Source organism: Mus musculus, chromosome 2 (assembly GCF_000001635.26).
Source record: "Mus musculus strain C57BL/6J chromosome 2, GRCm38.p6 C57BL/6J".
NCBI lineage: Eukaryota > Metazoa > Chordata > Mammalia > Rodentia > Muridae > Mus > Mus musculus.
The window spans coordinates 65,618,052-65,633,113 of NC_000068.7; the positions used below are offsets into that span (position 1 = coordinate 65,618,052).

At 37.9% G+C, this 15,062-nt stretch overlaps 1 protein-coding gene across 2 annotated transcripts in view; it reads left to right on the top strand.

The window, feature by feature from the left end:
• The first annotated feature begins 2,712 nt into the window (after window positions 1–2,712).
• Scn2a (sodium channel, voltage-gated, type II, alpha) overlaps window positions 2,713–15,062 on the top strand; it is a 146,684-nt gene continuing 134,334 nt past the window's right edge. The window contains exon 1 of one of the 2 annotated variants that reach the window (XM_017314945.1): window positions 2,713–2,964. The gene's annotated coding sequence lies outside the window, so the exon portion shown is untranslated. The remainder of the gene's footprint in view (window positions 2,965–15,062) is intronic. The other variant, NM_001346679.2, reaches the window with a different exon arrangement.

The window sequence follows — 15,062 nt, forward strand, 5'->3', positions numbered from 1 at the left end:
GCCCCATTTTTTGTTTGTTTTGTCTTGTTTCTCTTCATCTCTCCATGCATAACATGCTGTGTTGACAAACCGAAGTCCCTTGAAAGGAAAAACTCTCATTTACAGATCTGCCTCTATCAGACTGGCCTACGGGCACGTCTGTGGGGGTATTTTCATGACTAATGGCTAATGTGGGAGGGGCCAGCACATGTGGGAATTTCCATCCCTAGGCAGGTGGTCCTGGGTTGTATAAGAACATTTAAGAGCACAGGCTGAGCATGTTCTGAGAGCAGGCCAAAAAGCAGTGTTCTGTGGTCTCTGCTTCAGTTCCTGCCTTCAGGTTCCTACCTTGTGATCCCCAACACCCACATCAGGCGGCGTGCAACCTCCTGTAACTCCAGCTCTGTGGTACCAGATGCCCTTTTCTTACCTCTCAGGGCACTGCATTCATGTGTACATACCTGTGCATAGATGCACAGAGGCCAAAAAAAAATCATAAAAAAATATTTCCTTCCTGTATTGTGAAAGTCTGCAATGTTCTAATGATAGCACCACAGGACAAGCATTAGACATTAGACATGGAATTAATGTTTTCGATCTGTCCTGAGTTGGCAAGGAAGTATTGAAAGGATATTAGCAGACTTTTATTTTTAGTTTATACAGTTGGATAAAACTGTATAAATTAAATTACAGTTTAGAATTTTTGCATTCATTTTTATCTCCTTAATGCATCTATTTTGCATGTGAAAACTGAGGCAAGGAAAAAAAAACACCGTTGGTATAAACAAGACTTCAAGTTTCATTACTTTCTCTATCTGAGGACCGGCATGGTTAGGTAAGGGAGAATTGGCAAAAATAAAAATAAAAAAAGCATGTCCTTACCAAGAGTAAAAATTTACTTGAAGTAAAATGTGACTACTTTTCCTGCTAAAATTAAAATAATTTTGAAAACAAAGATATTAAAGTAAGTATTTGGATTTTATTCTTAAAGCAAAGCAACAGAAGAGGGACATTACACTGAGAGATCATCACAGGTTTGTTGCTGCTAGCAAGGTGAATCTAACTCTGCCTGATTTTGGAAGTGTGCTGTGCTTATAAATACTGTATATGTACACATTTTCTGCATAAATATACAAATATCTGGTGCAGGAAGCAATGTTGATGTTTTGCCTATTTTCTTAAAATAGATAAAAACATTCTAGATGAGACTAAAGGTTTTTACATAAAAATAAAGTTGTAAGAGTTGCCTCATAGTGTGCTCCCCCTCTGCCTCCCTCTCCCTTGCTGAAAACAACCTAAGAGTGTAGAGCTCTAGTTTCAAGGCAGACATTGTTTAACCAATAAATTCAACATATAGTCTCAGTATGTCCAAGTGTGTGTGTGTGTGTGTGTGTGTGTGTGTGTGTGTGTGTGTGTGTGAGAGAGAGAGAGAGAGAGATCAAAACATATTTTAGATAGCTTAATGAAAATGCATGCTATTTACTTCATTGACTTTTATGCTTTATGACGGGCATGCATATTAAAGGAAACATAGGAATTAAAGCACAAAAATACAAGTATATGTACAATGAAAATACAAAAGTAATGCACAAGCTATTTTTCTAGGACAGTCATCCATTCATTATCTGGGAATAATTCGTGTTTCAGGTACGTGTTAAGGATCCAGGCTTATAAAAGTGAGCAAATTGAAGTGACTGTAAAGAAACAAGAATAGATTCAGTGAGGGCAGGGGTATGAGCACAATTCTGGGCACATGCCTAGATTTTGGTTTTAATGTGGAGGTCCTCTGCAAGAGCAGTGAATGATCTTAACCTCTGAGCAATCTTTCTAATAATGAAACGATCATTATTATTTTTTTAAATCGTATTTTACCAAGATTTTATGTCAGCTGGCAGAAAATCTTGGAACACTGCAAGAGAGCGTGTAATTGGCTTTCAGCACCACGGACAGCACCAGAATCTCTGAATTGGTACTTGACCCTGTTTGATGAAGTTGGTTTTGAGAAAAAGACAGCAGATAGACTTTTTAAATTTCAAGTAGTTTGTGACTCAGAACTTCATAAACAATTGTAGAAAATTAAGCACGAAAAAAATAAGTACATAAACTAATATGTATTGAACAGGTCATATACTCAGCAAAACTTTGGTTTTCTAACTTACTTAACAAGTGGGGAACTTTGAATTCTGCTCCTACCCTCCCAATGAGGCCTTGCTTCAGACTATGGTATAGAACAATTATCACATTTCAGATTGCCTATATGGTTCGAGATGTTTCAGAAAGTTTGATTGACCGAGGTTTTTGTCTTTTCATAAATCCATCATTCTGTTAACAACAAGCTTATCTCTTAAGACAATATACTTCCTCACAAAAAGATAACCAATAATGACATGATTAATAATTACAATTAGTTTCATATAGCTCTTTTCCATAATGTTCTGAAAACTCAGATTTCATTTAAACATAATAAAAATAAATCAAACTCCAAATGTTAAACTACATTTTAAAAAACCACAAAGTATAATGACATTTTAGTGTTCAATTTGTAACTAACTAGAATAGTTGAATTAGAGTACATTAGAATTCTGAACTATACACCATTTAATCTTATGTGTTGAATGTTGCTTTGCCAAAGGAACTTGAAATTACAGCGATTCCACTTGTGGCCAGGAGATGGAGCTGTCATGCAAGACGCTCCTCTCCTACATTTATTTATTTATTTATTTATTTATTTTAATTTAGCATGCTGTTTTCTGACAGTGGGTACCATCGAGTGACTGAGTGTCAGAACAGAAAGCTAAGGCAGAAGCAGAGAGGATGCAGTGATCGCCCTGTCTTGGCTTTTTCTCTTTAGTAAGGATATTATTATCGCACATGTGAGATTTTACTTTCTGCTGTAGGCTGAATTCTAGAAACCTGCGTTGGAGACTGGTTATATTCAACACGCACATGGATTCTGTGCTATGAGTACCATTCCCTTTATTTCAGGTAAGCAAGCATGATTCTATTTTTGTTGCATCAGTGAATCACGATTCTGCCAAATGATGGCATTTAAAATAAGATGTGCTTTGTAATGTTGTATGCAGAACTCAAAGGCTCAAATGCTCTAATTCTGGCTGTTCTGCGTTTAAAAACCTTCCTATGCTAAAATGATCACTGGCTGTGCCATGTTGTATTTTCAATGTTTTCTTCGGCTTCTTAGCCTTTCATTTCTGTGGCTGTATTTGTTTAACATCAAAAGATAAAGCTTGCAGAGTGAGGGATGGGCCTTCTTCTCACAAGGGAAATACTGATGTTTAATGCGTTGAACAAATCATAGAGATGTAATGAAGCAGACTAACATGGCAGTGGCTCTGCCAGAGCCCACGGCTGAGCATCCTGGGCACAGTTTTAGAGCTACCTCAGCATCCTGAGCCCAAGGCCTTTTGAACAATTGCTGCTGCTAGGATGTTGGGATTCTTTATGTTTTTGTTTTAACCTTTTAGAACGGTATGCAAGTCACTGCTAGCCCACGAGTGAAGATTGATGTAATGTGTTTAATAGATTCCGAGTGACAGCACTGGACTCCCCCCTCCCCCCTTAGGAGGAGAACAGTGGAAACTAATTAATTGCTGGGGGAAAATGGATTATCCTTATCTGTGAAAAAAAAAAGACAGTGGGCATTTAGAATAGTTCCATTGTGAAAAGTGTTCACATTTTAAACAATTTTAGGTCACGTGATGTTAGCTAAAGAGTAGAATGACTCAGGAGGTGGAAATGGTAACAACCTTCCTTTTTATCCTGGTTCCTATGATTAAAGACTTTCTTTATGATTATCAGTAGAAGCAGAAAATGAAATATAGAAATGTCGTATACAAAAGCCATTGGTTGCCATTTGGCTCAACATTTGGATTGATTTGAATAAATTAAAAAAATAGGAATATTTTTACAAGATTGTTAACTGCTTCACTCTCTCTTGTTGAAAGACGTGTGTGTGTGTGTGTGTGTGTGTGTGTGTGTGTGTGTGTGTGTGGTGTAGGAGGCAGGCAGTGAGGGTGCATGCATTTGAGATGTTTCTATCTCAGTCATCATTTTCCTATAAAAAGGTAGTTATGCTATGTTTGAGGTTGTGAAATCTGTGAGTTTTCGGGATGTTTAGGAATACTGAAAAAATATTATTTGAATATGTAGAATCTATGACGAGTTTTCCGTTATACAGAGTTCAATAAATAGGATGCTATTTAGAATCACAGATTTTTATTTGGCATGTATCCATCTTCCATTTAGAGAAGAGCAACAGTGGCTGAGAGGTTATGTGGGTTTTACATTAAGTGGAATATTACACTCAGAGTTCCTGTTAAATTAAAAGCAGTAGGTAAGACTTAGGACCCTGATTGGCAGGCTTCAAAATCTCCTACAGCAATTATCTCCACTGTTAACATATTCCAGGCCTAATCCAGGTCTACTGATATTGACTCTGGGGGATGTTGGCTTGGCAAATTCTGTAAAATAATTCCTTTCAGTGTGTATTACTCAGTGGATAAACATACACAGGACTAAATTTTCTCCAGGGTCCTTCCAAAAGCCAAAAGACAACAGCTCAGTTAAACATTTGTGGAGACTGTTGTTTAATATTGTATTTTCACTTTAGATTTGGCGACTTTATCTACCTTGTGCTCCTGAATGACAAACAGCCTTATAGAAGCTCATTGTTCTACATATTCTATTCTATAGAATGGTCTGTGTGCATATAGAGAGAGTAATTTGTGAATACTTAGATGGTTATACAGATTATATAATACCTCTTCAATATCTGGAGAAAAGAAGGGCTTTAACATGTGTCATTTCTACATAAATACTTGTGGAATATCATATCTTTACTGAAGAGTGGTTCATGGTAGGAATTGAAAAGTAATTACAGGGACTAAGAGATGGCTCTGTGGCTAACAGTGAGCACTGCTCTTGCAGAGGGACCTGCATTCAGTTCCTAGCTCCTACTCTGGGCAGCTAACGGTCTTCTATAGCTCCAGCTCCGGGGGATCCAATATCTCTTTCTGTCCACACTGAATACTGCATTCACACAGCATGCCCATACAGAGACATGCGCATAATCTGAAAATAAGCCAAATCTTTAAAAAGAAAAGAAATTTGCTCCAGAAGACATGAAACTTTCTTGTGGTCTCTGTGGTACACCCATCTACCCACCCAGACATTTACCCCACACATACCCTTTCCCTTACCCACCCATTGGTACACACATGAAAAAAAAAACTAACTAACTAACTAAATAACTAACTAACTAAATAAATAAAAATAAATAACTAAATAAATCTTAAATAGAAATATACATGTGCAGATACTGTCATTACTTAAAATATTATAATCACCAAAATAAGGGATGAAGAAATAGGAAAAGCAGGTGGGGCTGGGCCAGAAACCGAATAACAACGCGGGCTCAGAGTTTATGATGGATGATGGAAGTCTCAGGAAAAAGTAAATTTAAATGCTATTCAAAAGTTAGATCTTTAAGAAAAAGTTGAATATAAATTAACAACAATACAGTTTTGATCAATTTAGGCACAGAGGGAATTAAGCCCTAGGAAGGAAACTGAGGTTTACTCAGGATTGAAGAGAAAAATTATGGACAATAAACAAGAATCCAATATAATTGTCGTTTTATTTGTTTGTTTGCTTGCTTACTATATTAGGTTGCTATTTTCCTCTGGGGCACTGAAAGTAAAGTAAGAAATTTGATTTTCAGTATTAAATATTCAGTGTACTTAAGCATACTCACTTGATGTCCAGAAGTTAGATTAGATGTAAAGGCCGGTCTTATGAATATGTATGAAGTCACAGGAATCATTGAAATCTCACATAAAAGCAAATCCATGGGGAGGTACGGTTGAGGAACATTCCATTCGGTGAGAATCAGAGAAAATTGAGTCTACAAGTCACTGGAGAAGAACTGAGACAAGAAACAACAGTCAGAGTGTTAGAGAATACAGGGAGAGATTGATTGGATGACTGTAAAAAACACAGGGCCAGCAGGCTAGAGAAATGGCTTAGTTGTTAGGGGTTGTTCTTCCGGTGGTTAAATTCCCAGGACCCGCATGGCAACTCACAGCTGTCTGTCACTCCAGCTCCAGAAGCTCTACCAACCACTTCTTGTCTCTGTGAGCACCGAACACACAGGATGCCCAGTCTTCTATCCAGGCAGAACCACCCATACACACAAAATAAAAACAACAACAACAACAACTTTTAATCAAATAGACTTACAAGACCAGAAGGGATGGGTGATACTTTAGAACGGTGCTGTGTAAGTCATTTTGAGTGGCTTGTTGTTGTTGTGGCTTGTCCTTGTCTGTAAGATAGACTATGTATTCCCCCCTTCAATCTACTGACCCCTTAGAAAGGGCCATGTGTGGCATATGGACTTTCTTGAAGGCACAATTAATCCTCAGCAGCAAATTGCTTGCCTGCGGGGCACAGTTTGGTCACATTAATCCTCGAATGAGCGATTAATAACACTGCTTTAAAGCAAGCTCATCTTGCATCTCTCCATCATCTTACTCGCAAAACAAATACCACCGAAAATGTGCTTTCGGTTGCTCCGATGCACACCTAGTACACAGAGTGGTTTGGCTGGGAATGCCCTCCCTAGACTCCACGTTTGCCTATGTGTTCCTCAGTTGCTGCTGCTGTTTGTGGGGGGTTATGAGGCGCAGTCTCGTTGGAGGAGATGTGTCTCTGGAGGCAAGCTCTGAGAGTGTGAAGACTCACCGTTTCCAGGTCATCTTGGCAATTCAAGACGTGAACTCTCAGCTTCTGTTCCTGATGCCAGGCTTGCCTTTTGCTGCCATGATAGATTCTTATCCCGCTGGAACCATAGGCCCAACAAAAATCTTTCTTTTCCTAAGTTTCCTTGGCCATGATGTTTTATCACAGCAACAGAAAAGGAATGTACTTGGGGCTAGATTGCTGATTTCTGTGTTCATTATTCAAGCACTTCCCTAACACTCACATTTCATTGGTACTTTAACCAAGATGTGTCTAGAGAGAAAAGAGTTTGCATATTCACAAACTTCCTTTACTAATCTTTGAAGTCTCCCTACCAGAAATCCTCCATTCTTTCTGTTGACAGGCCCAAAATTGTCCTTAGAGATGATCGATCTCTAGTCAGTTGCAACATGGCCAGGTGATGTTGATGTTGAATTTCATCTTTCACATGAAATTCACTGTTCTCCCGGTTCAGCGGTTTGGTTTAGAACTGGCCAGATAAAGATACGGCATCTGGACTCCAGAGCTCACTATACTCTTTGTGGTCAGAGAAAGGATGTCAGCAGAAGGCATGTAAAATCAGTGTGGCTACTGATAGCTTTCCTTCCCTCCAGGTTGACTGTGGGCAGAACAGGAAAAGGTAGATGTTCTCCAGATGTTCTTGTCCTCTGCCTCCCTCTTGTCATGTCATCATCCCCTGAGGACATCCTAGATGTCTTCACAATCACCTCAGTTAGTTTCTAACTCTGGTAAGAGTATCTTTAGCTCTGGTACCTAGTTAATAAAATAAGATATAATTCAAGGTGCACATGCGGTTTCTAAATAATTTCTTAATATAATTTAAGTTTTACAGCCATCTACAGAATTTATATCCCTGTGATTGTATGAAGTTTGATATAACAGTTGTCTTAGAACAATAGCACTGGCAGTTTGAATGCTTAAATGACCATATCACTGTTAGAAATTAACAGCCTAACAATTCTAACTCAAATTTCATTCCACTAACATCTGTTGAACATAGGCAGTTGACTCTTGCAAAACGCCTGTATTGGGAGGTTCTGAAATATGCATTAACCATGCAGCAAACCTAAATAATTATTTCATAGCTTGGCGCATTTTCAAAGGCTCTAATGTTTGGCTTTGTTGTTATTTGTCTTCACAAAAGTCTGTTTTATAAACTTATAACTTTAACATAGGTCATAGAAAGCACAAAAAAACCAAAACTCACAATAATAGTTTTCAGCTTTTTGTTTCAGGGAAGTCTACTAAAAGTCACCTATGGGTAGTCTAAGACTCATATATAAACATACATACACATACATATACATAATATACCTAACCCCAGAAGGCTCATACACAGAATGCTGTCAATGGAGAATTTGCAGACATCTTTCTCACATGCCTGTTATCTCTGCAATATGTGCTTGTGTTTTCTTCTCCAAAATTTAATCCAATAAAGGTAGAATTCATGCAAAAATTTCTTTTCTGATTTTGGCAAAATGATGACTCCTAGGATTCATACATGAAAAACATTCATAATGTCAATGAAGAAAAATAAAATCCTTAATAGTGTAGCTGCTTATTATGTTGATTTCAAGGAATTGAAATGATATTTACATTTTGAAGCTAAAAGTGATTTTCATTGACAATAGAGTGAACCTACTGAAATGTTGCTTAAATGTAGGAAAAGATCACTTGAATCAAGAACCTTGGGCAAAATGTTATAAAATTGCGAAGTAAAGACACTGTGGTTGCTCTGTGTAACAGTAATAAAATGATGGTATCTGTCCTTATAATTCAAAGCTGTAAAATTCAATTAAGACCTTCAACTAAGACCTTTTTTACGAAGACAATATCATTGTTGTTAACAAAATGATGGTATCTGTCCTTATAATTCAAAGCTGTAAAATTCAATTAAGACCTTCAACTAAGACCTTTTTTACAAAGACAATATCATTGCTGATAACTAATATGGCCATTTTTCAAATTTAATTTATAAAATTTTCAGAGTTTAAGAGGGAAGCATATCTCTAATTTGTTTAATTTTTTTATTATTATTATTTTTGAAACAGGGCCTCACTGTGTAATTCTGGCTGTCTTGAAACTAACTTTGTAGCCAAGGCTGGCCTGGAACTCTCAGAGATTTGCCTATCTCTGATTCCCAAGTGCTGGGATTTAAGGCGTGTGCTACCATGCCTGGCCTTGACGCAAGCACATTTTTGAGGGTTAAAAGATTATCATTTAAGTATGTTATTTAAGGATGCTAGAAGACAAATTTTGTGATGGAACCAAATGGCCTGAGGGGAGCAATCATCCCCAAGAAGTGTTTTAATCGTTTCTATTACTTGTTGAGATAGTGCCTGTTGCTGCTATCTTAGCTATTGGCTGAGATTCCGTGTTCCCCATAGAAGCACACCTTGATGGTCATAGTGAGTAACTGTAAATTCTATGATTACGTAATGTTACCCTACCTGCATTTTGGGTGAGGAACTATGTAAGAGAGGGCAGCAGCAAAACAACAGAATTCTTATATAAGGAATTGATTGGTTTGTCATGATACCGGAGAGACTTTATCATAAAACTATTTAAGATAAAAAATGAACGCTGTTGCCTTTCTGTGAATAATTGATGTCAAGATGTGAACTATCTGAGACATAAAGCTAGCCATCCAGGGAGGATGCTGGCGATGGCATCTGTCACCCAGCATTAGATGATAAGCTTAGATGCTTTTCTCTGTTCTCGTGTCTCTTGTGGACTGAAAACTTGAGAGAGTCCAGTGAGATCAAAAACTCGAGAAGAGAAGCTGTATCTGCAGATACTGAATGGCTGCTTAGAATTTCAGTACAGAGGAGAGCCTGAAATGTTGTAGATTCAGAGGCTAAGTATTTATCTTGGGCTAGTTCTGTCCCTCTGGAACAGCCTTTCTTTGCCAACCTCTATGCTAGAACTAACATCTTGTGGCTGATTAGATGAAAAACTTTTTGAAATCTATTAACTTAGCTGACCACCAGCTTCCACCAGCTGAAAAGGTAGAATTTCATCATGTAGGATCTTGGGTCCATAGAAAAACTTCCCAAATCTCACTGTAGCCGCCTCTCCGATATACTGCCAATGTACTTTAAACTTGCTTTGATTAATAACTTTCTCTGTTCTGTGAAAATATAAAACTTCATCAGTTGGGCAGTGGTGGCGCATGCCTTTAATCCCAGCACTTGGGAGGCAGAGGCAGGTGGATTTCTGAGTTTGAGGCTAGCCTGGTCTACAGAGTGAGTTTCAGGGCAGCCAGGGCTAGACAGAGAAACCCTGTCTTGAAAAAAAAGAGAGAAAAAGGAAGGAAGAAAGAAAGAAAGAAAGAAAGAAAGAAAGAAAGAAAGAAAGAAAGAAAGGAAAAAAGCAATAAGAAATGGTATAATTCTGTAGATTTTGAGACTGACCCCCTATGGAAGGCAATTCTGTATAGAATAGTGGTTAGTAAATGACTATGGATCTGAACTCACAATATGCAGATCATGGGAAATGATTTTCTACTTGGTATACATTCTCCTTTAGGAAAGAGTCTGTAATGGTGCCTTCTGGAACCAGCTCTATGGCCCTTGGCCAAAAGCTCCCTAGATAGCCAATAATTTTCTCCCCGAAAGCTTAAGATAAAATATGTCTACTAAAATAAAAATAGAAGTTCACAGAAATGCTATCAGAATTTTAATTTTGCCCTAGATTTACTTAGTTTATGTATATGAATATTTGCATGGAAGTATTTCCCTGCTCCGTATGCAAGAAGTACCCACAGAGGCCAGAAGAGCTCGTCAGATCCCCTGGAGCTGAGGTTGCTGACAGCAATGGGCCATCACACTGGTGCTGAGAACAAGAGCCTGGTAGCAAATGCTTTAACTACTAAGCCATCTCTTCAACCCCCATAATAATCAGATAGGGCAACTTGGAGGACTAAAGAATTGGAAATCCCTTTATCAAATTAACCAGAAAGGCTTTAAATAAAAATTTAAGTTTATAACTGCTTTGGAAACCTCCACATACAGAAAGAATAAGAGAATTTAAACCTTAAGTGTCAAGCGAGAACTCTGACCCAAGGCATATGGGTACCCAAAGGAGGTATGTTTGTAGAAAAAGGTTCCAGCACCCTGGGCTATTTTGCTGTTTAATTTAGTTCATTTAAGTGAGAAAGTTGGCCTCTTATTTTTTTGTGTTTCAATTCCTTAGTTGTAACAAAATTGTTTACTGCTTTAGTTTTTAGAAACCACCAGGATTTAGTAAAAATTACTCAACTGATTCTCTTAAAGAGTCTTGTGTATTATTCTAAATCTCAGCTTAGTTACTTGCTTTTGATAAACAGAAAATATAAAACTTTCCTTGGGCATTCGTGATAGCTCAGTGAGTAAAGACACTTGTGCCCATGCTAACCCATCTGAGTCTATTTTGAGGACGCCATGGTGGGAAGAGAGAAATGACCTAGGCTTCCACACAATAATGTACACTTATCCCCCAAACACACAATAAATAAGTAAAATGTGTTTTAAGAAAGTGTAACAAGATTTCTTGTGTGAGCTTGTGTGTGGCCATATTTGTGTCTGTGCTTGTGTGTGTGTGTGTGGGGGGGGGGTCAAAGTTCAATAACAAGTCTCTCTCTCTCAATCTTTCTCCACCTTGTTTTAGAAAGAGCAATTCTCACTGAATCTGGAGTCCAGTATCTTTGCCAGTGTGGCTGGCCAGTGTGTTTCTGGAGTTCTGCCTTTGCCTTCCTAGCATTGTATTGGCATGCACTGCCATGCCCAGCTTTTTCATGTACATGTTAGGGATCAACTTAAGTACTCCTACCTGTGCATTTTACTATCCAGCCCCAGAGAATCTAACACTTTCTCTACGAACAAATACGGAAAAGTGTCCACTGCATATATTTCTATATCCTATACACTTCAGACTGTCAGTGAGAGATATTTTCTAACATAAAGTATGAACAAAATTATCTCTTAATTATATGAAACTCAAATATCACTTCCTTTTTAAGGTTCCCTGTTATATGCAAATGAAACATTCATCACTCTCGCCTATCTCTGTACTTGTTATAATATGGATTAGACATCTGTGCACCTGGGTTATCATCTCTCTAATGAAAATCTGAACATTAATGAGACAGATATTGTGTCTTATGTGTCTATTAAGGTACCCAGAACTGACACACACACACACACACACACACACAAACACACACAGAGCTGTGTTAGCTGGAATTCAGATTGCTGTGAAGAGTGCCTGACATAAACTACAGTGAGAAAAAACATCTACCTTAGAATGTCAGAGTTTTCTGTCTACGGTGATAGAAGAGTATGGCAGAATAGGATTCAGGGAGCAGAACAGTACAGCTACATGACAGTGGTGGGACAAGATATGTCTACCAAAGACATTCCCCAGAGACCTGCTTCTTCCAGCCAGGCCTCCCCTTTGAAAAGAAAAATCCATTGAAATATTTAATTCATCAGGGGATAAATAACTCATTAGGTTCAAGCCACCATTATCTGATTGGCTCTGGAACCACTCCAGGGACACACTGAGGTGTGCTTCCCTGGCTTCATAGGTATTGCTTAGTTCAATCAAGAGGACATTCAAAATGAACAATCACAGCCGACTCCCAGTGGAGGGCATCAGTGTTTCTGCAGAACCTTCAATTCAGATACTGTTTGATATGCCTTGTTTGCATTGTGTAGATGTGTCCTGCTTCTGTTAGCTTACTAAAATAAGCCGTAGTAGTTTCCTTTTGTGGATATCCTCTTAACAGTTTAATAGCCTTTTAATTTGACTTTATTTTCAGTTTACTCCTGTTGATTTGTGCAGTGAAACAAACATACAGCATATAAAATTTTCAGAGGAAACTAATAATTACAATTCTCTCATTATCTGTCTCCTGAGTATGCACATGCTCTCTGGGATTTTCAGACTCCATTATAGAGGAACTTTTATATGCAGTGTCTTAAGTTCCGTTTCTACTGCTATGAGGGATAAAGACCATGACTCAAAATAATTTGGGAAGAAAAAGGTTTAATTGGCTTACCTATGCTGGGTCATGCATGGTCCATTGAGGGAAGCTCAGGCAGGAACTGAAGGCAGAAACCTAGAGGCAAGAAGTGAAGCAGAAAACGTGGAGGGACTGCTGTTTACTTGCTTGCTCCCCATGGCTTACTCAGCCTGCATGCTTGTACAACCCAGGATGACCTGCCCAAGTGTGATACTGTACTCTCACATCAATCAGTAATCATGAAAATGCTTCATAGAGTTGCCTATGTTCAATCTGATGGAAGTACTTTCTCAATTGGGATTCCCTCTTCCTTAATGACCCTAGCTTGTGTCAAGTTTTAAAAAACAAACAAAGAAACATCTAAGCCAATGTATTCATAGAATTAACCAATAATAAACACACACATACACACACATTCACTTACCATATACATATACAGCCTATATCTCCTTCTATCAAAATTGTAATCTAAACAATACAGAGATGTAAGTTCCATAGGAGAAATGAAATGTAGTTTGCAACACTCTTCTAGCATATTGACTGAGAAGATTGTGGACTTCGGCAATAATTTTAAATCTTTAATTGCAGAATTTAGATCACACCTTATTTCTTTAATCAGTGACTTCACTTTCCCCTACCATCATGCTTTCTCTGATTTTTCATGTTTGCTGACTCTGTCAAAGATTTCCTCTCATTGTTCAGAACCACAAAGAATTGCAAAAGACATAGCATATGCTTTTTAAAAAATTAACAAAATACATTTTAGTACTCCAAGCATTCCATAATCTATGAGTAGTTGATCAAGTTCTAGAATATGCTGTGCTAGTTTCAGTGAAAATGTGTCTTGAAATCAGAGAAAACAATGTTTTAGGACCCAGTGTTCATGCGAGTGACATATAGATTCCTGACTACTGAGTGCAAAATCAGGTGAAATAGACAAATGCACCAGCTGAGAGGGTGTGAATCATAAATGATCAATCCACCTAGAGATTAAGGGTCATCTGTAGATATCTGAAATATTCCAATATACTTGTGGTAAAAACCAACCGAACGTGGTGGCATGTGGATAATGCATTGTAGTTGGCTTTCATGGTGACATGTCTGGTTTCTGACAGATTGCTGAAGCCCTCTCCTACCTTCCATGGGAAAGCTGTCCTTTCCAGGGCCAATACTAGGGAAATCCCCTCGCTGATCTCTCTCCCTTCAGTGTGGTAATGAAACTCAGGGGCCATAGATCTGCCAAGTGGCCTGACTTCTCCTGGATTTTATTACTTACTCCTTCCTCTTGTTGCTCTGCTGCTGGCCTGCATGCACCATGCTTCTATCCTGCCCCTTGTGCTCATGCACTGTTGTCAAGAATCTTTAATATCGCTTGCTTAATCCCTTTGATTAAATTCTTCCTATTGGATATATCATATCTTTTCTGCCATAATTATATTGGTCAAAGAGCTGAAATTTTATGAAACATCTCCTACTGTACAGGCCTGTATTTAAAAAGCTGCAATTATTGGATCCTCACAATGATCCTGGTAGTTAGATATTCAACATCCAAGGATACAAAGAAATTAGAAGTTACATAACTCAGTAGTCTAGCAGAGTAGAAACTTTACCGGAAAAAAAACAATGTGTACAGAGTGAGATATGAACTCTGGGCTTAGACTTTGTAATAATCTAAATTTTTCTAAAGATAAACACAAAGGGTGAACAGGAAAAATACCATAGATCCAGCTGCCTTATTCCTCGGCATATCCCTGAAGGATCTAAGTCAGTGCACCACAGAGATTCTTGCGCATTCACCTTTATTACAACATTGTTCACAATATCCAAGATATGCTGGGTCTGGCGAGATGGCTCAGTGCTTAAGAGGATTGACTGTGCTTCCAAAGGACACAGGTTCAATTCTCAGTACCCACATGGCAACTTACAACCTTCTGTAACTCCAGTTTCAGGAGATTTGACACTGTCACACAGACATACATGCAAGTAAACTCAACGCACATAAGATAAAAATATATCAAAGAACAATATCTAAGATATGGAACAGCCTAGAAGCCATCAACTGATGAACAACTAAAGAAAATGTGGCCTCTCTCTATCCTAAAAATAAGTAAAGGCATAAAATTTCTTTTGAATCATGACATTTGGAAATTGAGCATCAGCATCCAAAATTCTTGTGGAACTGTATTTTTCATTTTAAAAAGCTATTAATTATGCAATCAAGACAAAAAGATGGACAGATCATTTTGTATTAGAACGTTTTATTTTAGAATCTTATTTTTATTGAAAATAGATTTTTTATTAT